This window comes from Pseudophryne corroboree, unplaced genomic scaffold, assembly GCF_028390025.1.
Source record: "Pseudophryne corroboree isolate aPseCor3 unplaced genomic scaffold, aPseCor3.hap2 scaffold_729, whole genome shotgun sequence".
In the NCBI taxonomy this organism is placed as follows: domain Eukaryota; kingdom Metazoa; phylum Chordata; class Amphibia; order Anura; family Myobatrachidae; genus Pseudophryne; species Pseudophryne corroboree.
The window spans coordinates 297,391-322,633 of NW_026970310.1; the positions used below are offsets into that span (position 1 = coordinate 297,391).

A 25,243-nucleotide genomic window follows, 5' to 3' on the forward strand; every position below is an offset into this window, starting at 1 on the left:
ATCTCTCTTTTGCAAAGAGCTAGGCATTGGAAAATTCAGGGCTATAACGTGTAGATGAAGCACTAACAGGAGGCTTTAAAATTTTCATTCTAGTGTCTTTCGTTTGGGAGAAAAATGCAAAAGTACAATGCTGCTTTTCCTTGCCGATATCTCTCTTTTGCAAAGAGCTAGGCATTGGAAAATGCAGGGCTATAACGTGTAGATGAAGCACTAACAGGAGGCTTTACAATTTTCATTCTAGTGTCTTTCGTTTGGGAGAAAAATGCAAAGGTACAATGCTGCTTTTCCTTGCCGATATCTCTCTTTTGCAAAGAGATAGGCATTGGAAAATGCAGGGCTATAACGTGTAGATGAAGCACTAACAGGAGGCTTTAAAATTTTCATTCTAGTGTCTTTCGTTTGGGAGAAAAATGCAAAGGTACAATACAGCTTTTCCTTGCCGATATCTCTCTTTTGCAAAGAGATAGGCATTGGAAAATTCAGGGCTATAACGTGTAGATGAAGCACTAACAGGAGGCTTAAAAAATTTCATTCTAGTGTCCTTCGTTTGGGAGAAAAATGCAAAGGTACAATACAGCTTTTCCTTGCCAATATCTCTCTTTTGCAAAGAGATAGGCATTGGAAAATTCAGGGCTATAACGTGTAGATGAAGCACTAACAGGAGGCTTTAAAATTTTCATTCTAGTGTCTTTCGTTTGGGAGAAAAATGCAAAGGTACAATACAGTTTTTCCTTGCCGATATCTCTCTTTTGCAAAGAGATAGGCATTGGAAAATTCAGGGCTATAACGTGTAGATGAAGCACTAACAGGAGGCTTTAAAAGCACTCTGGGTGTGCTGCTCCTACGATTTCCCCAAATGTGGGACACTTGATTACATAATTTGTGTTTCCTCTGGTCGGCTCTCGTATAATTCAGATCTCTTTGTCTCAGGTCTCTCTCCAGCCTAGTTTGCTGTCTGTTTCCACTTCTCTTTTCTTGAGCCGCTCCCTTCTATGCCCTTGTGCACTATCCTGACTTCCCCGTCTGCTTACTTTGTGCCTTCCAACGCACAATGCAAACTACAGGTAGTGCTGCAGGGCCCACACCCTTTTACTTGCTTTACAGAGCAGCTCTGGAGCTGTTACAGTGCCCAGCTGCTGCAAGAAATCAGCTTGAATGCTTCAGGGGCTGGGGCATAGCCAACATGAGCCCCACACCGAAGGAGGGTGGAGGTGTTTAATGCGAACTAGGGGTCATCCAAGCGCCGCAAAAGGCTGCCATGCCCTGCACACCCCTTTTTTATTTTCATATGCAGACGAGGGTTGAAGCCAACTTTGACCCACTGCTTGGATGACATCACCATATGCATATCCATCTGTGGCAGGCCTTCCCCCAGGAATGCTTGCACTAGTTGTTGCATTTGGTTTGTTGTTTGGGGGTGCTTCAGTATTAGGCAGCCTTCTGCCCTCCCATGTTCATCTGAAAATATATGTTCTCCCTGCAGTTGTTGTCCCAAGATGAGAGTTCCCTTGTGCTGCCTCAGTTGAATCTCCTTTACTTGACAGAGATGTGCATGAGCAGCGGCCCTCCCCAGCCCTATTCCAAATCATACTTATTTTGCATAGGAGATACCATGGTCATGAAGATTTTTCTCCCAGGGTTACTCTAGGGGTTACATTTGGGGAAATCACAGGGGTCAGCATACCCAGAATGCAGTGAATGAACCTCACCCTGGGAGAATAATCTTCATGACCATGGTATCTCCTATGCAAAATAAGTATGATTTGGGATAGAGCAGGGGAGGGCCACTGCTCAGGCACATCTCTGTCAAGTTAAGGAGATTCAACTGAGGCAGCACAAGGGAACTCTCATCTTGGGACAACAACTGCAGGGAGAACATATATTTTCAGATGAACATGGGAGGGCAGAAGGCTGCCTAATACTGAAGCACCCCCAAACAACAAACCAAATGCAACAACTAGTGCAAGCATTCCTGGGGGAAGGCCTGCCACAGATGGATTTGATGGATTTGATTATGAAAAGAGAAAAGGGGCATGCAGGGCATGGCGGCCTTTTGCGGCGCTTGGCTGACCCCTAGTTTGCATTAAACACCTCCACCCTCCGTCGGTGTGGGGCTCTTGTTGGCTATGCCCCAGCACCTGAAGCATTCAAGCTGATTTCTTGCTGCAGCTGGGCACTGTAACAGCTCCAGAGCTGCTCTGTAAGGCAAGTAAAAGGGTGTGGGCCGTGCAGCACTAACTGTAGTTTGCATTGTGCGTTGGAAGGCACAAAGTAAGCAGACAGGAGAAGTCAGGAGAGTGCACAAGGGCATAGAAGGCAGCGGCTCAAGAAAAGAGAAGTGGAAACAAACAGCAAACTAGGCTGGAGAGAGACCTGAGACAAAGAGATCTGAATTATACGAGAGCCGACCAGGGGAAACACAAATTATGCAGTCAAGTTTCCCACAGGAGTATATAGGATACGACCCAGTGGTACCTGACGACATAGATACTAACAGCTATTTAATAACATTATGCTAGAAAGTGATTATTAGCAACATATATATCTATATAAACAACCCCGCCAGGGTTGTGCCTTCAAAAATAATCACACACGGACACGCTTTTTAAACCTTTTTTTCACATCTCTTTATTCTTCTTATGCACATGTATGTTAGTTCTGTGATTTTAACCTTTATGTTTCACTGCAGTTTGGGATAATAATATTAATATTTATCCAATTCTAATACATACTTAATAAAGGTTATATTTTATGTTTCATTCATTCTGTCCAGTGCGTCAACAGTGCAGATTTCTTCTTGTTTTTTCTCCCAAATTCTATAACAATGACAGTAAATGTTGTTTCTTTTCAAACAGAACTTTCTTGACCATGCTTCTTTTTTGAAAGATCTGGGAGCACATGGAAAACAGTACAAACCATGCAGTATCACAAGAGCCTTTATTTGATCTTTCATGAAGATAGAGCAGAATTGAGGACACGTCAACAATTTCTGCCGAAGGTGGTTCATCTTTCCACATGGCGCCTTTGGCCACTGACACCTTCGTTGAGTCAAAGTCTCTGGCTGTGGTCAGAACTTTGAAAATTTATGTCACCAGAACGGTTCAGATTAGGAAAACAGAGGCTCTGTTTGTCCTGTATGCTCCCAACAGGATTGGGTGTCCTGCTTCCATGTAGACCATTATGCGCTGGATCTGTGGTAAGATTCAGCATGCTCATTCCACGGCAGGATTGCCGTTACTGAATTAGGTGAAGACCCATTCTACTAGAAAGGTGGGTTCATCCTGGGCAGCTGGTCGGGGAGTCTCGGCATTGCAACTTTGCCGAGCAGCTATTTAGTAAACACTTTTGCTAAGTTTTAAAAGTTTTAGAGTAAAGGAGATTCAACTGAGGCAGCACAAGGGAACTCCCATCTGGGGACAACAACTGCAGTGAGAACACATATTTTCAGATGAACATGGGAGGGCAGAAGGCTGCCTAATACTGAAGCACCCCCAAACAACAAACCAAATGCAACAACTAGTACAAGCATTCCTGGGGGAAGGTCTGCAGAAGACGGATTTGCATACAGTGATGTCATCCAAGCAGTGGGCCAAAGTTGGCTGGAACCCTCATCTGCATATGAAAAGAGAAAAGGGGTATGCAGGGCGCCGCCATGGCCTTTTGCGGCGCTTGGATGACCCTTAGTTCGCATTAAACACCCCCACCCTCCTTTGGTGTGGGGCTCATGTTGGCCATGCCCCAGCCCCTGAAGCATTCAGGCTGATTTCTTGCAGCAGCTTGGCACTGTAACAGCTCCAGAGCTGCTCTGTAAGGCAAGTAAAAGGGTGTGGGCCCTGCAGCACTACCTGTAGTTTGCATTGTGCATTGGAAGGCACAAAGTAAGCAGACAGGAGGAGAAGTCAGGATAGTTCACAAGGGTATAGAAGGGAGGGGCTCAAGAAAAAAGAAGTGGAAACAGACAGCAAACTAGGCTGGAGAGAGACCTGAGACAAAGAGATCTGAATTATATGAGAGCCGACCAGGGGAAACACAAATTATGCAGTCAAGTTTCCCACATTTGGGGAAATCGCAGGGGCAGCACACCCAGGTGAGATACTATAATCAGGACGGTGCTTCTCCCAGGGCAAGGCTCACCCATTGCACTCTGGGTGTGCTGCTCCTACGATTTCCCCAAATGTGGGACACTTGACTGCATAATTTGTGTTTCCTCTGGTCGGCTCTCGTATAATTCAGATCTCTTTGTCTCAGGTCTTTCTCCAGCCTAGTTTGCTGTCTGTTTCCACTTCTTTTATCTTGAGCCCCTCCCTTCTATACCCTTGTGCACTATCCTGACTTCTCCTCCCGTCTGCTTACTTTGTGCCTTCCAATGCACAATGCAAACTACAGGTAGTGCTGCAGGGCCCACACAATCTTTTACTTGCCTTACAGAGCAGCTCTGGAGCTGTTACAGTGCCCAGCTGCTGCAAGAAATCAGCTTGAATGCTTCAGGGGATGGGGCATGGCCAACATGAGCCCCACACCAAAGGTGGATGGGGGTGTTTAATGCGAACTAGGGGTCATCCAAGCACCGCAAAAGGCCGCCATGCCCTGCACGCCCCTTTTCTCTTTTCATATGCAGATGAGGGTTGAAGCCAACTTTGACCCACTGCTTGGATGACATCACCATATGCAAATCCATCTGCTGCAGGCCTTCCCCCAGGAATGCTTGCACTAGTTGTTGCATTTGGTTTGTTGTTTGGGGGTGCTTCAGTTTTAGGTAGCCTTCTGCCCTCCCATGTTCATCTGAAAATATGTGTTCTCCCTGCAGTTGTTGTCCCCAGATGAGAGTTCCCTTGTGCTGCCTCAGTTGAATCTCCTTTACTTGACAGAGATGTGCCTGAGCAGCGGCCCTCCCAGCCCTATCCAAAATCATACTTATTTTGCATAGGAGACACCATGGTCATGAAGATTGTTCTCCCAGGGTGAGGTTCATTCATTGCATTCTGGGTATGCTGACCCCTGTGATTTCCCCAAATGTGGGAAACTCGCCTGCATTTTTTGTGGTAGTGGGGGACTGTGTTTGTGTTTTCCTCTGGTCAGCTCTGGTAAAAGTCAGATTTCTTTGTCTCATATATTCCTCTAGCCTTGTTCTTCTTTCGAGAGTACCCTTGTGCTGCCTCAGTTGGATCTCCTTCACTTGACAGGGGGGTGCCCGAGCAGTGACCCTCCCCAGCTCTAGCCCAACTCCTACTTACCTGCCAGGTGAGATACTATGATCATGAAGGTGCTTCTCCAAGGGCAAGGCTCACCCATTGCACTCTGGGTGTGCTGCTCCTGCGATTTCCCCAAATGTGGGAAACTTGATTGCATAATTTGTGTTTCCCCTGGTCGGCTCTCGTATAATTCAGATCTCTTTGTCTCAGGTCTCTCTCCAGCCTAGTTTGCTGTCTGTTTCCACTTCTCTTTTCTGGAGCCACTGCCTTCTATGCCCTTGCGCACTATCCTGACTTCTCCCGTCTGCTTACTTTGTGCCTTCCAACACACAATGCGAACTACAGGTAGTGCTGCAGGGCCCACACCCTTTTAGTTGCCTTACAGAGCAGCTCTGGAGCTGTTACAGTGCCCAGCTGCTGCAAGAAATCAGCTTGAATGCTTCAGGGGCTGGGGCATAGCCAACATGAGCCCCACACCAAAGGAGGGTGGGGGTGTTTAATGCGAACTAGGGGTCATCCAAGCACCGCAAAAGGCCGCCATGCCCTGCATGCCCCTTTTCTCTTTTCATATGCAAATGAGGGTTCCAGCCAACTTTGGCCCACTGCTTGGATGACATCACCGTATGCAAATCCGTCTGCTGCAGACCTTCCCCCAGGAATGCTTGTACTAGTTGTTGCATATGGTTTGATATTTGATGGTGCTTCAGTATTAGGCAGCCTTCCGCCCTCCCATGTTCATCTGAAAAGATGTGGTCTCCCTGCAGTTGTTGTCCCCAGACGAGAGTTCCCTTGTGCTTCCTCAGTTGAATCTCCTTAACTTGACGGGGGAGGGGCCGAGCAGCCACCCTCCCCAGCCCTATCCCAACTCATACTTATTTTGCATATGAGATCTCTTGATCATGAAGATTGTTCTCACAGGGTGAAGTTCATCCATTATATTTTAAAATAGGAAGGTACAAATTACATATTTGAATTGCATCTATGTGCTGGATTCAAATGTCCCCCCCCCTTCCTTTCTCAATTGTGCCCATCAGCAGCTATTCTAAGGTTGCTGCCAATGGGTGTGACACATTAATTTCTTCTGTGGGGTACACAGGACTCCACAAGGATTCACATTGGGGTGTAGAGTAGGATCTTGATCTGAGGCACCAACCGGCTCAAAGCTTTTGACTGTTCCCAAGATGCTCAGTGCATCCTCCTCTATAACCCCGCTTCCATGAACAGGGAGCTCAGTTTGTAGTTGGTGCCTTCAGTAGCAGGCCACTTAACAGGGGCCTGCCTCAGGCAGCCTATTCTTAGCTATTCATTTTGACAAGAAAAGAAGAACTTGTTTTATGAGAATCTACAAGGGCTGCAGCAGGCTAGGTCTAATAGACATCTTTACTACAGCTTCATCACTCCCAGCGGCGCTGTATACTCCCGTGCCCTGGTTGCTGGGTCACTGCAGCGGAGGCTCCGGTTTCTTCCTAAGGTCAGTCACACACACACCGCCCTTCCGGATCACGAGGCCGCTGATGAAGGGGAGCGTGGCCGTAGGGGGTGGACCGTGTGCGCACTGGCGTGGACACTGATTACTGGGCAGCCGCTCCACTAGCCACCAGGTACAGTTAAGGAGCACAGGTCTGGGGGTTTTTCTCCTATATTAAACCAATTTTGTACTGCCCGCAGCGCATTGTGATAGGTAATAGGGCCTGATTCAGGTTGGATTGCAATCACAATAAGTGATCCAACTGCAAAAATTGCTAAGAGCATACGCATGTGCCTGCATTTTCTGCGGCACCCCGCAGAGAATGCGATCGCCTCTGCCTGTCAATCGGGGCAGGGGGGGAGAGGGGGGTCAGCAACACTCCATTTCCAAGTCAGGGATGGAGCGGTGCGGGGGCAAGGCTTCAAAATGGGGTCTGCAATGGAGGAGACACAGGGGGCGTGGTCACAGCGGCTGTATGACATCACATTCAGCCGCTGTGATCACAAAAATGGTGGCGGCTTCCTGCGCGCACATACAGTCTGCACCAGCAGGAGGCTACACCATTTTTTATGATCACGCTGAACTGCAGTGCGACTGCAATTACAGCATGGTCAAGAAGGGAGGCGTCATGCTGGGTGGCCATAAGAGATGAGCGGGTTCGGTTCCTCGGAATCCGAACCCGCCCGAACTTCACCCTTTTTTGCACGGGTCCGAGCAGACTCGGATCCTCCCGCCTTGCTCGGTTAACCCGAGCGCGCCCGAACGTCATCATCCCGCTGTCGGATTCTCACGAGACTTGGATTCTATATAAGGAGCCGCGCGTCGCCGCCATTTTCACACATGCATTGAGATTGATAGGGAGAGGACGTGGCTGGCGTCCTCTCCGTTTAGATTAGAAGATAGAGACGAGTGACATTTGATTTACTACTAATTTGGGGAGCAGTTGAACTTGTCAGGAGTACTCAGTAGTGTAGAGTTTTGCTGATAGTGACCACCAGTTTTATTATTTATAATCCGTTCTCTGCCTGAAAAAAAACGATACACATACCATATCTGTGCTCAGCCTCAGTGTGCTGCATGATATATCATCTATGTATATCTGACTGTGCTGAGTGCTCACTGCTCACACAGCTTAATTGTGGGGGAGACTGGGGAGCAGTTATAGCAGGAGTACAGTGAACACTTTTGCTGCCAGTGTGACCACCAGTATATTGTCTGCCTGAAAAAGTTAAACACTCCTGTGGTGTTTTTTTTTTATTCTATAAACGCATTCTGCTGACAGTGTCCAGCAGGTCCGTCATACATATATTATATAAATATTTATCTGCAGTAGTGTTATATTTTTTTTTTCATCTTTATCATCTCTATATTAGCAGACGCAGTACGGTAGTCCACGGCTGTGGCTATCTCTGTGTCGTCAGTGCTCGTCCATAATTGTATACCTACCTACCTGTGGTGGGTTTTTTTTTTCTATCTTCTTCATACTAGTAGTTTAGGAGTCTACTGACAGTGTCCACCAGGTCCATCATTATATTATATACCTACAGTAGTAATATATTTATTATATTATCTATACTAGTAGACGCAGTACGGTAGTCCACGGCTGTGGCTATCTCTGTGTCGTCAGTGCTCGTCCATAATTGTATACCTACCTACCTGTGGTGGGTTTTTTTTTTATCTTCTTCATACTAGTAGTTTAGCAGTCTGCTGACAGTGTCCACCAGGTCCGTCATTATATTATATACCTACAGTAGTAATATATTTATTATATTATCTATACTAGCAGACGCAGTACGGTAGTCCACGGCTGTACCTACCTCTGTGTCGTCAGTGCTCGTCCATAATTGTATACCTACCTGTGGTGGGGTTTTTTTTTCTATCTTCTTCATACTAGTAGTTTAGGAGTCTGCTGACAGTGTCCACCAGGTCCGTCATTATATTATATACCTACAGTAGTAATATATTTAGTATATTATCTATACTAGCAGACGCAGTACGGTAGTTCACGGCTGTACCTACCTCTGTGTCGTCACTCGTCCATAATTGTATACCTAACTGTGGTGGTTTTTTTTTTCTATCTTCTTCATACTAGTAGTTTAGCAGTCTGCTGACAGTGTCCACCAGGTCCGTCATTATATTATATATACCTACAGTAGTTATATATATTTTTTTTTATATCATTAATTATCATCTCTATACTAGCAGACGCAGTACGGTAGTCCACGGCTGTGGCTATCTCTGTGTCGTCAGTGCTCGTCCATAATTGTATACCTACCTACCTGTGGTGGAAGTTTTTTTCTATCTTCTTCATACTAGTAGTTTAGCAGTCTGCTGACAGTGTCCACCAGGTCCGTCATTATATTATATATACCTACAGTAGTTATATATATATTTTTTTTATATCATTAATTATCATCTCTATACTAGCAGACGCAGTACGGTAGTCCACGGCTGTAGCTACCTCTGTGTCGTCAGTCACTCGTCATCCATAAGTATACTAGTATCCATCCATCTCCATTGTTTACCTGAGGTGCCTTTTAGTTGTGCCTATTAAAATATGGAGAACAAAAATGTTGAGGTTCCAAAAATAGGGAAAGATCAAGATCCACTTCCACCTCGTGCTGAAGCTGCTGCCACTAGTCATGGCCGAGACGATGAAATTCCATCAACGTCGTCTGCCAAGGCCGATGCCCAATGTCATAGTACAGAGCATGTAAAATCCAAAACACAAAAGATCAGTAAAAAAAGGACTCAAAAATCTAAATAAAAATCGTCGGAGGAGAAGCGTAAACTTGCCAATATGCCATTTACCACACGGAGTGGCAAGGAACGGCTGAGGCCCTGGCCTATGTTCATGGCTAGTGGTTCAGCTTCACATGAGGATGGAAGCACTCAGCCTCTCGCTAGAAAAATGAAAAGACTTAAGCTGGCAAAAGCACAGCAAAGAACTGTGCGTTCTTCAAAATCACAAATCCACAAGGAGAGTCCAATTGTGTCGGTTGCGATGCCTGACCTTCCCAACACTGGACGTGAAGAGCATGCACCTTCCACCATTTGCATGCCCCCTGCAAGTGCTGGAAGGAGCACCCGCAGTCCAGTTCCTGATAGTCAGATTGAAGATGTCAGTGTTGAAGTACACCAGGATGAGGAGGATATGGGTGTTGCTGGCGCTGGGGAGGAAATTGACAAGGAGGATTCTGATGGTGAGGTGGTTTGTTTAAGTCAGGCACCCGGCGAGACACCTGTTGTCCGTGGGAGGAATATGGCCATTGACATGCCTGGTGAAAATACCAAAAAAATCAGCTCTTCGGTGTGGAAGTATTTCAACAGAAATGCGGACAACAGGTGTCAAGCCGTGTGTTGCCTTTGTCAAGCTGTAATAAGTAGGGGTAAGGACGTTAACCACCTCGGAACATCCTCCCTTATACGTCACCTGCAGCGCATTCATCATAAGTCAGTGACAAGTTCAAAAACTTTGGGCGACAGCGGAAGCAGTCCACTGACCAGTAAATCCCTTCCTCTTGTAACCAAGCTCACGCAAACCACCCCACCAACTCCCTCAGTGTCAATTTCCTCCTTCCCCAGGAATGCCAATAGTCCTGCAGGCCATGTCACTGGCAATTCTGACGAGTTCTCTCCTGCCTGGGATTCCTCCGATGCATCCTTGAGTGTAACGCCTACTGCTGCTGGCGCTGCTGTTGTTGCTGCTGGGAGTCGATGGTCATCCCAGAGGGGAAGTCGTAAGACCACTTTTACTACTTCCACCAAGCAATTGACTGTCCAACAGTCCTTTGCAAGGAAGATGAAATATCACAGCAGTCATCCTGCTGCAAAGCGGATAACTGAGGCCTTGGCATCCTGGGCAGTGAGAAACGTGGTTCCGGTATCCATCATTACTTCAGAGCCAACTATAGACTTGATTGAGGTACTGTGTCCCCGGTACCAAATACCATCTAGGTTCCATTTCTCTAGGCAGGCGATACCGAAAATGTACACAGACCTCAGAAAAAGACTCACCAGTGTCCTAAAAAATGCAGTTGTACCCAATGTCCACTTAACCACGGACATGTGGACAAGTGGAGTAGGGCAGACTCAGGACTATATGACTGTGACAGCCCACTGGGTAGATGTATTGACTCCCGCCGCAAGAACAACAGCGGCGGCACCAGTAGCAGCATCTCGCAAACGCCAACTCTTTCCTAGGCAGGCTACGCTTTGTATCACCGCTTTCCAGAATACGCACACAGCTGAAAACCTCTTACGGCAACTGAGGAAGATCATCACAGAATGGCTTACCCCAATTGGACTCTCCTGTGGATTTGTGGCATCGGACAACACCAGCAATATTGTGCGTGCATTATATCTGGGCAAATTCCAGCACGTCCCATGTTTTGCACATACCTTGAATTTGGTGGTGCAGAATTATTTAAAAAACGACAGGGGCGTGCAAGAGATGCTGTCGGTGGCCACAAGAATTGCGGGACACTTTCGGCGTACAGGCACCACGTACAGAAGACTGGAGCAACACCAAAAACGCCTGAACCTGCCCTGCCATCATCTGAAGCAAGAAGTGGTAACGAGGTGGAATTCAACCCTCTATATGCTTCAGAGGATGGAGGAGCAGCAAAAGGCCATTCAAGCCTATACATCTGACCACGATATAGGAGGTGGAATGCACCTGTCTCAAGCGCAGTGGAGAATGATTTCAACGTTGTGCAAGGTTCTGCAACCTTTTGAACTTGCCACACGTGAAGTCAGTTCAGACACTGCCAGCCTGAGTCAGGTCATTCCCGTCATCAGGCTTTTGCAGAAGAAGCTGGAGACATTGAAGGAGGAGCTAAGACAGAGCGATTCCGCTAGGCATGTGGGACTTGTGGATGGAGCCCTTCATTCGCTTAACCAGGATTCACGGGTGGTCAATCTGTTGAAATCAGAGCACTACATTTTGGCCACCGTGCTCGATCCTAGATTTAAAACCTACGTTGTATCTCTCTTTCCGGCAGACACAAGTCTGCAGGGGTTCAAAGACCTGCTGGTGAGAAAATTATCAAGTCAAGCGGAACTTGATCGGTCAACAGCTCCTCCTTCACATTCTCCCGCAATTGGGGGTGCGAGGAAAAGGCTCAGAATTCCGAGCCCACCCGCTGGCGGTGATGCAGGGCAGTCTGGAGCGACTGCTGATGCTGACATCTGGTCCGGACTGAAGGACCTGCCAACGATTACGGACATGTCGTCTACTGTCACTGCATATGATTCTCTCACCATTGAAAGAATGGTGGAGGATTATATGAGTGACCGCATCCAAGTAGGCACGTCAGACAGTCCGTACGTATACTGGCAGGAAAAAGAGGCAATTTGGAGGCCCTTGCACAAACTGGCTTTATTCTACCTAAGTTGCCCTCCCACAAGTGTGTACTCCGAAAGAGTGTTTAGTGCCGCCGCTCACCTTGTCAGCAATCGGCGTACGAGGTTACTTCCAGAAAATGTGGAGAAGATGATGTTCATTAAAATGAATTATAATCAATTTCTCCGTGGAGACATTGACCAGCAGCAATTGCCTCCACAAAGTACACAGGGAGCTGAGATGGTGGATTCCAGTGGGGACGAATTGATAATCTGTGAGGAGGGGGATGTACACGGTGATGAATCGAAGGATGATGATGAGGTGGACATCTTGCCTCTATAGAGCCAGTTTGTGCAAGGAGAGATTAATTGCTTCTTTTTTGGTGGGGGTCCAAACCAACCCGTCATTTCAGTCACAGTCGTGTGGCAGACCCTGTCACTGAAATGATGGGTTGGTTAAAGTGTGCATGTCCTGTTTATACAACATAAGGGTGGGTGGGAGGGCCCAAGGCAATTCCACCTTGCACCTCTTTTTTCTTTTATTTTTCTTTGCGTCATGTGCTGTTTGGGGAGTGTTTTTTGGAAGGGCCATCCTGCGTGACACTGCAGTGCCACTCCTAGATGGGCCAGGTGTTTGTGTCGGCCACTTGGGTCGCTGAGCTTAGTCACACAGCTACCTCATTGCGCCTCTTTTTTTCTTTGCGTCATGTGCTGTTTGGGGAGTGTTTTTTGGAAGGGCAATCCTGCGTGACACTGCAGTGACACTCCTAGATGGGCCAGGTGTTTGTGTCGTCCACTTGGGTCGCTGAGCTTAGTCACACAGCTACCTCATTGCGCCTCTTTTTTTCTTTGCGTCATGTGCTGTTTGGGGAGTGTTTTTTGGAAGGGCCATCCTGCGTGACACTGCAGTGCCACTCCTAGATGGGCCAGGTGTTTGTGTCGGCCACTTGGGTCGCTGAGCTTAGTCACACAGCTACCTCATTGCGCCTCTTTTTTTCTTTGCGTCATGTGCTGTTTGGGGAGTGTTTTTGGAAGGGCCATCCTGCGTGACACTGCAGTGCCACTCCTAGATGGGCCAGGTGTTTGTGTCGGCCACTTGGGTCGCTGAGCTTAGTCACACAGCTACCTCATTGCGCCTCTTTTTTTCTTTGCGTCATGTGCTGTTTGGGGAGTGTTTTTTGGAAGGGCCATCCTGCGTGACACTGCAGTGCCACTCCTAGATGGGCCAGGTGTTTGTGTCGGCCACTTGGGTCGCTGAGCTTAGTCACACAGCTACCTCATTGCGCCTCTTTTTTTCTTTGCGTCATGTGCTGTTTGGGGAGTGTTTTTTGGAAGGGCCATCATGCGTGACACTGCAGTGCCACTCCTAGATGGGCCAGGTGTTTGTGTCGGCCACTTGGGTCACTGAGCTTAGTCATCCAGCGACCTCGGTGCAAATTTTAGGACTAAAAATAATATTGTGAGGTGTGAGGTGTTAAGAATAGACTGAAAATGAGTTGAAATTATGGTTATTGAGGTTAATAATACTTTGGGATCAAAATGACTCCCAAATTCTATGATTTAAGCTGTTTTTTAGGGTTTTTTGAAAAAAACACCCGAATCCAAAACACACCCGAATCCGACAAAAAAAATTCGGTGAGGTTTAGCCAAAACGCGTTCGAACCCAAAACACGGCCGCGGAACCGAACCCAAAACCAAAACACAAAACCCGAAAAATTTCCGGTGCACATCTCTAGTGGCCATGCCATGTCACTGTGCAGGAGCCAGCACCGCTCACACACTAGTCCCCGGTGCAGCCCCCAACCCCCGGGACACCCGGAGCAACAAAATGTAGATTCAGGCCACCAGGCAACGCCCCTACCTATGAAACCATGCCTCCTTTTTACCATTGCGCTGCTTATCTGCGCGCACTGCATTACAATCTCCCTCGCCACCTCTCTGGGTGTCACCAGTGATAGTGACACCTCTGCCATGCTTGTAGCAGCTGGTCCTAAGATCTACGCCTCAAGCCCTGAGTGTTTGCCCTTGTGACTTGTTGATCATCATAGCAAAGCAGATGCTTACAGAAAACTGCAGGGGCTTAGATTGAAAATAAAAAAAATTGATGGGTATAAGGTAGAGAGGAGCGGGTTCGGTTCTCCGAGAACCGAATTCCCCACGAACTCCACGTGGTTTACACTGGTACGAGGCAGGCTCGGTTGTTCCCGCCTGACTCGGAAAACCTGAACAAGGGAAAATGTCATCATCCCGCTGTCGGATTCTCGCGAGATTCGGATTCCATATAAAGAGCTGCGCGTTGCCGCCATTTTTACTCGTGCATTGAAGAGAGAGCGGAGAGGACGTGGCTATGTTCTCTCAGTGGAAATCTCAATATCAGTGCTCAGTATCAGTGGATACTTATTGCTGCTCAGTAATACTAGTAGTGTGTCTCTCCTGCTCAGTGTCAGTTCTCAGTAGTATCCTCATCAGTGCTCAGTATCACTGCTCATTGTCTTGTGCTGCATTGTTGTGCTCAGCATACTACAGTACATTACTAATAGTCCAGTGCTGCATCTTGCTGCTCAGTGTCAGTTCTAGTATCCTCATCAGTGCTCACTATCCCTGCTCATTGCATTGTGGTGTTCTGTATACTACAGTAACATAGTAATATAGTAACATATAGTAACATAGTTTTTGAGGTTGAATAGAGGCAAATTGCCCATCGTGTTCAACCTGTTTTAAGTTGTGATGATTCTACATACTTGCTGAATAATGTTATATGACTACTTAGCTACTACAACTCATGTTACCCCCGGATTAACCATGTTGATATTTTAAGTATTATAACCTTGGATAGCTTTTTCATTCAGAAATTTATCCATTCCTTTTTTAAATCCAATTACAGAGTCCGCCATTACCACCTTCCCTGGCAGGGAATTCCACATCCTGATTGCCCTAACAGTGAAGATCATAGTATCTCACCTGGCAGGTAAGTAGGAGTTGGGCCAGAGCTGTGGAGGATTGCTGCTCGGGCACCCCCTGTCAAGTGAAGGAGATCCAACTGAGGCAGCACAAGGGAACTCTCGAAAGAAGAACAAGGCTAGAGGAAGATCTGAGACAAAGAAATCTGACTTTTACCAGAGCTGACCAGAGGAAAGCACAAACACAGTCCCCCACTACCACAAATAATGCAGTCGAGTTTCCCACATTTGGGGAAATCACAGGGGTCAGCATACCCAGAATGCAATGAATGAACCTCACCCTGGGAGAACAATCTTCATGACCATGGTATCGCCTATGCAAAATAAGTATGATTTGGGATAGGGCTGGGGAGGGCCGCTGCTCAGGCACATCTCTGTCAAGTAAAGGAGATTCAACTGAGGCAGCACAAGGGAACTCTCATCTGGGGACAACAACTGCAGGGAGAACACATATTTTCAGATGAACATGGGAGGGCAGAAGGCTGCCTAATACTGAAGCACCCCCAAACAACAAACCAAATGCAACAACTAGTACAAGCATTCCTGGGGGAAGTTCTGCAGAAGACGGATTTGCATACGGTGATGTCATCCAAGCAGTGGGCCAAAGTTGGCTGGAACCCTCATCTGCATATGAAAAGAGAAAAGGGGTATGCAGGGCATGGCGGCCTTTTGCGGCGCTTGGATGACCCTTAGTTCGCATTAAACACCCCCACCCTCCTTCGGTGTGGGGCTCATGTTGCCAATGCCCCAGCCCCTGAAGCATTCAAGCTGATTTCTTACAGCAGCTTGGCACTGTAACAGCTCCAGAGCTGCTCTGTAAGGCAAGTAAAAGGGTGTGTAGTTTGCATTGTGCATTGGAAGGCACAAAGTAAGCAGACAGGAGGAGAAGTCAGGATAGTGCACAAGGGTATAAAAGGGAGGGGCTCAAGAAAAAAGAAGTGGAAACAGACAGCAAACTAGGCTGGAGAGAGACCTGAGACAAAGAGATCTGAATTATACGAGAGCCGACCAGGGGAAACACAAATTCTGCAGTCAAGTTTCCCACATTTGGGGAAATCGCAGGGGCAGCACACCCAGAGTGCAATGGGTGAGCCTTGCCCTGGGAGAAGCACCTTCATGATCATAGTATCTCACCTGGCAGGTAAGTAGGAGTTGGGCTTGAGCTGGGGAGGGTCGCTGCTCGGGCACCCCCCTGTCAAGTGAAGGAGATCCAACTGAGGCAGCACAAGGGAACTCTCGAAAGAAGAACAAGGCTAGAGGAAGATCTGAAACAAAGAAATCTGACTTTTACCAGAGCTGACCAGAGGAAAACACAAACACAGTCCCCCACTACCACAAATAATGCAGTCGAGTTACCCACATTTGGGGAAATCACAGGGGTCAGCATACCCAGAATGCAATGAATGAACCTCACCCTGGGAGAATAATCTTCATGACCATGGTATCTCCTATGCAAAATAAGTATGATTTGGGATAGGGCTGGGGAGGGCCGCTGCTCAGGCACATCTCTGTCAAGTAAAGGAGATTCAACTGAGGCAGCACAAGGGAACTCTCATCTGGGACAACAACTGCAGGGAGAACACATATTTTCAGATGAACATGGGAGGGCAGAAGGCTGCCTAATACTGAAGCACCCCCAAACAACAAACCAAATGCAACAACTAGTGCAAGCATTCCTGGGGGAAGGCCTGCCGCAGATTGATTTGCATATGGTGATGTCATCCAAGCAGTGGGTCAAAGTTGGCTTCAACCTTCGTCTGCATATGAAAAGAGAAAAGGGGCGTGCAGGGCATGGCGGCCTTTTGCGGTGCTTGGATGACCCTTAGTTTGCATTAAACACCCCCACCCTCCTTCGGTGTGGGTCTCATGTTGGCCATGCCCCAGCCCCTGAAGCATTCAAGCTGATTTCTTGCAGCAGCTTGGCACTGTAACAGCTCCAGAGCTGCTCTGTAAGGCAAGTAAAAGGGTGTGGGCCCTGCAGCACTACCTGTAGTTTGCATTGTGCATTGGAAGGCACAAAGTAAGCAGACAGGAGGAGAAGTCAGGATAGTGCACAAGGGTATAAAAGGGAGGGGCTCAAGAAAAAAGAAGTGGAAACAGACAGCAAACTAGGCTGTAGAGAGACCTGAGACAAAGAGATCTGAATTATACAAGAGCCGACCAGGGGAAACACAAATTCTGCAGTCAAGTTTCCCACATTTGGGGAAATCGCAGGGGCAGCACACCCAGAGTGCAATGGGTGAGCCTTGCCCTGGGAGAAGCACCTTCATGATCATAGTATCTCACCTGGCAGGTAAGTAGGAGTTGGGCTAGAGCTGGGGAGGGTCGCTGCTCGGGCACCCCCCTGTCAAGTGAAGGAGATCCAACTGAGGCAGCACAAGGGAACTCTCGAAAGAAGAACAAGGCTAGAGGAAGATCTGAGACAAAGAAATCTGACTTTTACCAGAGCTGACCAGAGGAAAACACAAACACAGTCCCCCACTACAACAAATAATGCAGTCGAGTTACCCACATTTGGGGAAATCACAGGGGTCAGCATACCCAGAATGCAATGAATGAACCTCACCCTGGGAGAACAATCTTCATGACCATGGTATCTCCTATGCAAAATAAGTATGATTTGGGATAGGGCTGGGGAGGGCCGCTGCTCAGGCACATCTCTGTCAAGTAAAGGAGATTCAACTGAGGCAGCACAAGGGAACTCTCATCTGGGGACAACAACTGCAGGGAGAACACATATTTTCAGATGAACATGGGAGGGAAGAAGGCTGCCTAATACTGAAGCACCCCCAAACAACAAACCAAATGCAACAACTAGTGCAAGCATTCCTGGGGGAAGGCCTGCAGCAGATGGATTTGCATATGGTGATGTCATCCAAGCAGTGGGTCAAAGTTGGCTTCAACCCTCGTCTGCATATGAAAAGAGAAAAGCGGCGTGCAGGGCATGGCGGCCTTTTGCGGCGCTTGGATGACCCCTAGTTCGCATTAAACACCTCCACCCTCCTTCGGTGTGGGGCTCATGTTGGCTATGCCCCAGCCCCTGAAGCATACAAGCTGATTTCTTGCAGCAGCTGGGCACTGAAACAGCTCTAGAGCTGCTCTGTACGGCAAGTAAAAGGGTGTGGGCCCTGCAGCACTACCTGTAGTTTGCATTGTGCATTGGAAGGCACAAAGTAAGCAGACGGGAGAAGTCAGGATAGTGCGCAAGGGCATAGAAGGGAGCAGCTCAAAAAAAGAGAAGTGGAAACAGACAGCAAACTAGGCTGGAGAGAGACCTGAGACAAAGAGATCTGAACTATACGAGAGCCGACCAGGGGAAACACAAATTATGCAGTCAAGTTTCCCACATTTGGGGAAATCGCAGGAGCAGCACACCCAGAGTGCAATGGGTGAGCCTTGCCCTGGGAGAAGCACCTTCATGATCATAGTATCTCACCTGGCAGGTAAGTAGGATTTGGGCTAGAGCTGGGGAGGGTCGCTGCTCGGGTACCCCCCTGTCAAGTGAAGGAGATCCAACTGAGGCAGCACAAGGGAACTCTCGAAAGAAGAACAAGGCTAGAGGAAGATCTGAGACAAAGAAATCTGACTTTTACCAAAGCTGACCAGAGGAAAGCACAAACACAGTCCCCCACTACCACAAATAATGCAGTCGAGTTTCCCACATTTGGGGAAATCACAGGGGTCAGCATACCCAGAATGCAATGAATGAACCTCACCCTGGGAAAACAATCTTCATGACCATGGTATCGCCTATGCAAAATAAGTATGATTTGGGATAGGGCTGGGGAGGGCCGCTGCTCAGGCACATCTCTGTCAAGTAAAGGAGATTCAACTGAGGCAGCACAAGGGAACTCTCATCTGGGGACAACAACTGCAGGGAGAACACATATTTTCAGATGAACATGGGAGGGCAGAAGGCTGCCTAATACTGAAGCAACCCCAAACAACAAACCAAATGCAACAACTAGTGCAAGCATTCCTGGGGGAAGGCCTGCAGCAGATGGATTTGCATATGGTGATGTCATCCAAGCAGTGGGTCAAAGTTGGCTTCAACCCTCGTCTGCATGTGAAAAGAGAAAAGGGGCGTGCAGGGCATGGCGGCCTTTTGCGGCGCTTGGATGACCCCTAGTCCGCATTAAACACCTCCACCCTCCTTCGGTGTGGGGCTCATGTTGGCTATGCCTCAGCCCCTGAAGCATTCAAGCTGATTTCTTGCAGCAGCTGGGCTCTGTAACAGCTCCAGAGCTGCTCTGTACGGCAAGTAAAAGGGTGTGGGCCCTGCAGCACTACCTGTAGTTTGCATTGTGCATTGGAAGGCACAAAGTAAGCAGACGGGAGAAGTCAGGATAGTGCGCAAGGGCATAGAAGGGAGCAGCTCAAGAAAAGAGAAGTGGAAACAGACAGCAAACTAGGCTGGAGAGAGACCTGAGACAAAGAGATCTGAATTATACGAGAGCCGACCAGGGGAAACACAAATTATGCAGTCAAGTTTCCCACATTTGGGGAAATCGCAGGAGCAGCACACCCAGAGTGCAATGGGTGAGCCTTGCTGTCACGTTTGAATAGAGAAAGGAGGATCACAAATTATATGTGATCTAAGGTGTGGTGATTACCTGCAGGAATAATCACCAATAATGTTTTCAAGTGACTGTATATATATAATTTTGTATTCTTTCAGCCGAGATGTGACAACATGGCTGACATGCAATGTCCTGCATTTGACCCCCATAGGTCCAGGCCAAGAGAGATCTGCAGTCCATTTAAAGTAATCCAAAACTGGGATTGATATTTTAGCTTTTATTTTTACTTAAAGTACAATAACTTGTACCATTTTAATTTGTTTTAATAGTATATTGACAGTATTGTTTTCTTTCAAAAATCCACTTAATTTTCTTTACCCTATTATTAAAATGGTAATTGACAAAAACAAACTACATTGTCACCAGAAGAGCAATACAAAATGTACAAGTGATATATTAAAATCATCTTTCCAGCTTGAATTTCAATGATGCATTGGGGCAAAAATTTTGTGAGAAACATCTTCACCCTTAAATAAAGATTTTCTTAATTCCTTACCTGTGTGCTAATTAGATATCACCTTGTTTTCACATTAAACAGACTTCCACATGAGAAAGCAGCATGAGAATGCTTATTAGCCTTTGTCAGTATGTACTTTTGCAAAGTGTCGCTCTGGCGCAATCAGTTAGTGTGTACGGCTATTAACCAAAAGGTTTGTGGTTCAATCCCACCCAGGGATGTAATTGACCTTGTTATCAGATTTTGGTGATCTTTAAGTAGACAAGTCAAAATTTCGAAAACCCCTGTTATGGTGTAGGGTACCTGGCCTTCTTGCTGCAATTGTTCATGCCGTTGGCTTGTGTTCTGTTGAATGACACGTTCTGCCACGTTCTGCGGCATGCTTAAGGTGTGAGCTGGTAAGATGCTCACCTTAGTTTAACAATAAATCATTTCCTCGAAATGTCCGTCTCCCTGGGCACAGTTCCTATAACTGGAGTCTGGAGGAGGGGCATAGAGGGAGGAGCCAGTTCACACCCTTTGAAAGTCTTAAAGTGCCCATGTCTCTTGCGGATCCCATCTATACCCCATGGTTCTTAATGTGACCCCAGCATCCTTTACGGACTAAGAGAAAAGGATGCCCTTGTGTACTATCCTGACTTCTCCTCCCGTATTGTGCCTTCCAACGCACAATGCGAACTACAGGTGGTGCTGCAGGGCCCACACCCTTTTACTTGCCTTACAGAGCAGCTCTGGAGCTGTTACAGTGCCCAGCTGCTGCAAGAAATCAGCATGAATGCTTCAGGGGATGGGGCATGGCCAACATGAGCCCCACACCAAAGGAGGGTGGGGGTGTTTAATGCGAACTAGGGGTCATCCAAGCACTGCAAAAGGCCGCCATGCCCTGCATGCCCCTTTTCTCTTTTTATATGCAGATGAGGGTTCCAGCCAACTTTGGCCCACTGCTTGGATGACATCACCGTATGCAAATCCGTCTGCTGCAGACCTTCCCCCAGGAATGCTTGTACTAGTTGTTGCATATGGTTTGATATTTGATGGTGCTTCAGTATTAGGCAGCCTTCCGCCCTCCCATGTTCATCTGAAAAGATGTGGTCTCCCTGCAGTTGTTGTCCCCAGACGAGAGTTCCCTTGTGCTTCCTCAGTTGAATCTCCTTAACTTGACGGGGGAGGGGCTGCCCGAGCTGCCACCCTCCCCAGCCCTATCCCAACTCATACTTATTTTACATATTAGATCTCTTGATCATGAAGATTGTTCTCACAGGGTGAGGTTCATCCATTATATTTTAAAATAGGAAGGTACAAATTACATATTTGAATTGCATCTATGTGCTGGATTCAAATGCCCCCCCCCCCTTCCTTTCTCAATTGTGCCCGTCAGCAGCTATTCTAAGGTTGCTGCCAATGGGTGTGACACATTAATTTCTTCTGTGGGGTACACTGGACTCCACAAGGATTCACATTGGGGTGTAGAGTAGGATCTTGATCTGAGGCACCAACCGGCTCAAAGCTTTTGACTGTTCCCAAGATGCTCAGCGCATCCTCCTCTATAACCCCGCTTCCATGAACAGGGAGCTCAGTTTGTAGTTGGTGCCTTCAGTAGCAGGCCACTTAACAGGGGCCTGCCTCAGGCAGCCTATTCTTAGCTATTAATTTTGACAAGAAAAGAAGAACTTGTTTTATGAGAATCTACAAGGGCTGCAGCAGGCTAGGTCTAATAGACATCTTTACTGCAGCTTCATCACTCCCAGCGGCGCTGTATACTCCCGTGCCCTGGTTGCTGGGTCACTGCAGCGGAGGCTCCGGTTTCTTCCTAAGGTCAGTCACACACACACCGCCCTTCCGGATCACGAGGCCGCTGATTAAGGGGAGCGTGGCCGTAGGGGGTGGGCCGTGTGCGCACTGGGGTGGACACTGATTACTGGGCAGCCGCTCCACTAGCCACCAGGTACAGTTAAGGAGCACAGGTCTGGGGGTTTTTCTCCTATATTAACCCAATTTTGTACTGCCCGCAGCGCTATGTGATAGGTAATAGGGCCTGATTCAGGTTGGATTGCAATCACAATAAGCAATCCAACTGCAAAAATTGCTAAGAGCATACGCATGTGCCTGCATGCGATCGCCTCTGCCTGTCAATCGGGGCAGGGGGGGAGAGTGGGGTCAGCAACACTCCATTTCCAAGTCAGGGATGGAGCAGTGCGGGGGCAAGGCTTCAAAATGGGGTCTGCAATGGAGGAGACACAGGGGGCGTGGTCACAGCGGCTGTATGACATCACATTCAGCCGCTGTGATCACAAAAATGGTGGCGGCTTCCTGCGCGCACATACAGTCTGCACCAGCAGGAGGCTACACCATTGTTTATGATCACGCTGAACTGCAGTGCGACTGCAATTACAGCATGGTCAAGAAGGGAGGTGTCATACTGGGTGGCCATGCCCTGTCACTGTGCAGGAGCCAGCACCGCTTACACACTAGTCCCTGGGTGCAGCCCCCAACCCCCGGGACACCCGGAGCAACAAAATGTAGATTCAGGCCACCAGGCCACGCCCCTACCTATGAAATCATGCCTCCTTTTTACCATTGCGCTGCTTATTTGCACGCACTGCATTACAATCTCCCTCGCCACCTCTCTGGGTGTCACCAGTGATAGTGACACCTCTGCCATGCTTGTAGCAGCTGGTCCAAAGATCTATGCCTCAAGCCCTGAGTGTTTGCCCTTGTGACTTGTTGATCATCATAGCGAAGCAGATGCTTACAGAAAACTGCAGGGGCTTAGATTGAAAATAAAAAAAATTGATGGGTATAAGGTAGAGAGGAGCGGGTTCGGTTCTCCGAGAACCGAATTCCCCACGAACTCCACGTGGTTTACACTGGTCTGAGGCAGGCTCGGTTGTTCCCGCCTGACTCGGAAAACCTGAACAAGGGAAAATGTCATCATCCCGCTGTCGGATTCTCGCGAGATTCGGATATTATATATAGAGCTGCGCGTTGCCGCCATTTTTACTCGTGCATTGAAGAGAGAGCGGAGAGGACGTGGCTATGTTCTCTCAGTGGAAATCTCAATATCAGTGCTCAGTATCAGTGGTTACTTATTGCTGCTCAGTAATACTAGTAGTGTGTCTCTCCTGCTCAGTGTCAGTTCTCAGTAGTATCCTCATCAGTGCTCAGTATCACTGCTCATTGTCTTGTGCTGCATTGTGGTGCTCAGCATACTACAGTACATTACTAATAGTCCAGTGCTGCATCTTGCTGCTCAGTGTCAGTTCTAGTATCCTCATCAGTGCTCACTATCACTGCTCATTGCATTGTGGTGTTCTGTATACTACAGTAATATAGTAACATATAGTAACATAGTTTTTGAGGTTGAATAGAGGCAAATTGCCCATCGTGTTCAACCTGTTTTAAGTTGTGATGATTCTACATACTTGCTGAATAATGTTTTATGACTAGTTAACTACTATAACTCATGTTACCCCCGGATTAACCATGTTGATATTTTAAGTATTATAACCTTGGATAGCTTTTTCATTCAGAAATGTATCCATTCCTTTTTTAAATCCAATTACAGAGTCCGCCATTACCACCTTCCCTGGCAGGGAATTCCCCATCCTGATTGCCCTAACAGTGAAGAACCCTTTCCTCCATTGCATTCTGAATTTCCTCCAGTCGCAGCGAGTGACCACGTGTTCTTTTAATAAATAATTCCTCTGATAACTCTTTGTTATGTATCTTTACATATTTGAAGATATTAATAATATCTCCTCTTAGGCACCTCTTTTCTAGTGTATACATATTCAGCCTAGTAAGTCTTGGGTATGGGTGAAGATGTTTCTCACAAAATTGTTGCACCAAAGCATCATTGAAATTCAAGCTGGAAAGATGATTTTAATATATCACTTGTACATTTTGTACTGCTCTTCTGGTGACAATGTAGTTTGTTTTTGTCAATTACCATTTTAATAATAGGGTAAAGAAAATTAAGTGGATTTTTGAAAGAAAACAATACTGTCAATATACTATTAAAACAAATTAAAATGGTAAAAGTTATTGTACTTTAAGTAAAAATAAAAGAGCCAAAATATCAATCCCAGTTTTGGATTACTTTAATTAACAAAAAACAATGCATATAGCAGAGGATAGTTTCAATCTGCCTACCTCTGGGTTATGGGCCCAGCATGCTTCCGTTGCAGTACTCTGCTGCTCATGTAAGTGCAAGAGATCCTGAAGCACTCACTCATCATGGGAAAGTACCAATGTGTTTCTTACAAAAACTCTCCAGATTATTGACTTTTTAAAGTTTTTCTAGGAAACGTTCTAGATGAATGCTTATTAGCCTTTGTCAGTATATACTTTTACGAGGTGTCTCTGTGGTGCAATCGGTTAGCATGTTTGGCTATTAACCAAAAGGTTGGTGGTTCAATCCCACCCATGGATGTAATTGACCTTGTGATTAGATTTTGGTAATCTTTAAGTAGACAAGTCAAAATGTCAAACTCCCTTTTATGGTGTAGGGTACCTGGCCTTCTCTGATGTAATCAGAGTTAGATTTGATTAAGTGATTTTATAAAAAACAGCTAGGAAGCACAATTTAGCAGTGGGTTGCAGAGAAAAAAAACTATGCTGGCAGAAAAGTCCAATTGAGTGATTAAACAGCTCTTCATTTTCTGATTTTATGTTTATGCTAACAAATTTGCTCTCTGAAAAGTGTCCACAAAGTAAAGTCTCTGATTAACACCTTTGTAGGAATGGTTTTTCACCTATTACTGAATTAAACTTGCTTCATTGGAAAGGCAGCAAGATGCATCCTCATTTCAATGTCTACTGAAATAATACAGGTTGACACCAGGAAACATAAACGTCACTGCATCCTTGCTGCTTCCTCATGGGGAAGTCTGTTTAATGTGAAAACAAGGTGATATCTAATCAGCACACAGGTAAGGAATTAAGAAAATCTTTCTTTATGGGTGAAGATGTTTCTCACAAAATTGTTGCACCAAAGCATCATTGAAATTCAAGCTGGAATGATGATTTTAATATATCACTTGTACATTTTGTACTGCTCTTCTGGTGACAATGTAGTTTGTTTTTGTCAATTACCATTTTAATAATAGGGTAAAGAAAATTAAGTGGATTTTTGAAAGAAAACAATACTGTCAATATACTATTAAAACAAATTAAAATGGTAAAAGTTATTGTACTTTAAGTAAAAATAAAAGAGCCAAAATATCAATCCCAGTTTTGGATTA

At 46.7% G+C, this 25,243-nt stretch overlaps 10 non-coding genes across 10 annotated transcripts; 3 read left to right on the forward strand and 7 right to left on the reverse strand.

Annotated features, from left to right (window-relative positions):
* The first annotated feature begins 4,079 nt into the window (after window positions 1-4,079).
* LOC135040093 (U1 spliceosomal RNA) lies at window positions 4,080-4,235 on the forward strand. Its single transcript, XR_010234039.1, has one exon. It is a non-coding gene; the product is annotated as a U1 spliceosomal RNA (small nuclear RNA).
* A 675-nt stretch (window positions 4,236-4,910) lies between these two features.
* Window positions 4,911-5,074, forward strand: LOC135040111 (U1 spliceosomal RNA). Its single transcript, XR_010234055.1, has one exon. It is a non-coding gene; the product is annotated as a U1 spliceosomal RNA (small nuclear RNA).
* Window positions 5,075-5,226: 152 nt separating this feature from the next.
* LOC135040085 (U1 spliceosomal RNA) lies at window positions 5,227-5,389 on the forward strand. The gene has a single exon (XR_010234033.1). It is a non-coding gene; the product is annotated as a U1 spliceosomal RNA (small nuclear RNA).
* A 9,741-nt stretch (window positions 5,390-15,130) lies between these two features.
* On the reverse strand, window positions 15,131-15,294 carry LOC135040099 (U1 spliceosomal RNA). The gene has a single exon (XR_010234044.1). It is a non-coding gene; the product is annotated as a U1 spliceosomal RNA (small nuclear RNA).
* Window positions 15,295-15,949: 655 nt separating this feature from the next.
* Window positions 15,950-16,112, reverse strand: LOC135040071 (U1 spliceosomal RNA). Its single transcript, XR_010234021.1, has one exon. It is a non-coding gene; the product is annotated as a U1 spliceosomal RNA (small nuclear RNA).
* Window positions 16,113-16,264: 152 nt separating this feature from the next.
* On the reverse strand, window positions 16,265-16,428 carry LOC135040112 (U1 spliceosomal RNA). Its single transcript, XR_010234056.1, has one exon. It is a non-coding gene; the product is annotated as a U1 spliceosomal RNA (small nuclear RNA).
* A 673-nt stretch (window positions 16,429-17,101) lies between these two features.
* On the reverse strand, window positions 17,102-17,264 carry LOC135040078 (U1 spliceosomal RNA). The gene has a single exon (XR_010234028.1). It is a non-coding gene; the product is annotated as a U1 spliceosomal RNA (small nuclear RNA).
* Window positions 17,265-17,416: 152 nt separating this feature from the next.
* LOC135040105 (U1 spliceosomal RNA) lies at window positions 17,417-17,580 on the reverse strand. Its single transcript, XR_010234050.1, has one exon. It is a non-coding gene; the product is annotated as a U1 spliceosomal RNA (small nuclear RNA).
* Window positions 17,581-18,251: 671 nt separating this feature from the next.
* Window positions 18,252-18,414, reverse strand: LOC135040140 (U1 spliceosomal RNA). Its single transcript, XR_010234082.1, has one exon. It is a non-coding gene; the product is annotated as a U1 spliceosomal RNA (small nuclear RNA).
* A 152-nt stretch (window positions 18,415-18,566) lies between these two features.
* LOC135040100 (U1 spliceosomal RNA) lies at window positions 18,567-18,730 on the reverse strand. The gene has a single exon (XR_010234045.1). It is a non-coding gene; the product is annotated as a U1 spliceosomal RNA (small nuclear RNA).
* Window positions 18,731-25,243: the final 6,513 nt, after the last annotated feature.